The sequence below is a fragment of the Echinops telfairi genome, unplaced genomic scaffold (assembly GCF_000313985.2).
Source record: "Echinops telfairi isolate 266 unplaced genomic scaffold, ASM31398v2 ScPeMD7_7401;HRSCAF=8416, whole genome shotgun sequence".
Taxonomy (NCBI): domain Eukaryota; kingdom Metazoa; phylum Chordata; class Mammalia; order Afrosoricida; family Tenrecidae; genus Echinops; species Echinops telfairi.
The window spans coordinates 8142531-8144465 of NW_022111301.1; positions in this window are offsets into that span (position 1 = coordinate 8142531).

Genomic DNA, 1935 nt, shown 5'->3' on the forward strand with positions numbered 1-1935 from the left:
TGTCCCTCCGGTGCCATCGGTCCCTTTATTTTCTTCTCATATTTTTTTCTGTCCAACCTCTTATCTAGGTGGGAACACCTTATCTTATATTCAGTGATACCGTTATAACATTTTGCATGTATGTATAAGCATAGTGTTTTAAGTATCTGTGACTTTTATATGCATAGATGTTCTTGTCTGCGAGTGCGCGTGGGTGTGCATGGCTGTGTTATGATGCAGTTAATCGATCCTTTCTTCCGCTAAATGCAATGTCAGTGTGGGAAAATATTAGCAACTGTGTGTTTGACATGCTTTGTCCCTGATAGTTCATTTTACCTCTGAATTTTCATAGTTTTAATATCTATTTTATAATAGCGCTAGTGGCATGTTGAGTCAGACACTGGGCTGTTAATTACAAGGTGAAGTTTGAAGCCACCAGTTGCTCCACAGAAGGACAAAGACGTCATCTGCTCCCATAAAGATTTGCAATCTCAGAAAACCTGAGGACCAAATCCACGTAATCCGGTAGAGTGGATATGTATTATAAGCAACTTGATAGCAGTGGATGGGTTAAGCTTTTTCATTACTATTATACTTACATACTTTAAAATGAAATTGATGTTCAACATACACCTGACAAGTGAGACTCCCACCCTCCATTTTGTTCCCCTGGCCTCGTGAAGGCACCATGTTTATCATCATGCTGTTGCGGTTGCGAACAGCCATCCACACGATTGCCACTTGTGGCCATTCCATTTATTCGATGTAGGGCTGCTCCATAAGGTTTTCAAGACAATGATGTAACTGGAAGATCATAAGGTGAAAATTTAATTTCCTTTACAATTTTATATACTATCATTTTTTGTTGATAGCTAATAAAGAATTAATCAATTAAAAGGAAGTGCTTATGTCTTTTCTAATAGCTATTCAATTGTCTCATTCAAATGTTTCTCTCAGATGTGCTGACTGTCAAAAATATATGACAATTTGACCCAAGGAAAAAGAGAAGAGAAAACCGGGAGAGAAGACATTTATGACTGTTTGGAGGAAAATGCATTGACTATAGAACCCAGTATACATGTGCAGCATTGAAAGGTTATTTAAAATTAATTTAATATAAAATATCTTCAAAATCACACACACAGGCACAAAGATCAATTCCAACAGAAATTCAAATCATTTAAGAAAAATTTCTTGTTAAAACTAAGAATAAACAAAAGCAAGAATATCTAGGTCATTTCAGGTAGATTTCATCTAGAAACTTGGAATAGTGTGTATTTATATCACTTTTTGGAAACTTTTTATAACAGGTTTAAAATGTAAAGACTTTTCTATGAATACAACATTGTAAAAGTAGTTATAACCAGATAATGGAGTAGGAGGACTAAATTCTATTATTCAGGAAAATTTGCTGCCAGGGTAAATTTAAGAATAACATATTTAAACCCTCCAGTACAGTCCTAAAATTAGCCAACTACATTTAGGAGATCGAGAAAAAAACAAGATAAATACAATTTTGGGAATCAAATGAAACGGTTAACAATGCCTGCAATAAAAGACAAAATTACACTTTGGGAGCTCATTTGGATTGAAAATGCTAACTTTAGATGAGAAGAAGCGAGCTAGATCATTGGCTCAGAATATCAAAATACTAAATATATTGTTTCATTCACAATAGTGAGTGAAACGTGGTTATAAGAATTGCAGCTCAATTGTCCTCCTACATAAAAACCATTTCCAAAAGTAGAAAATGAAAGTGCTTGATTATTTAAAACAAAGGAGGTGCAGTCAAAGAAATTAGGAAATGAGGAGGGAAAGTTAGGCTTAAAAAAATAATGGAAGTGACTAATGTCAATAAAAATGAAATGTATTCATAAACAGATCTTTAATAGTTTCAATATCATATCTGAAGATATTAATAACTATAACCATTATCATTGAAAATAAGTTTTAAGT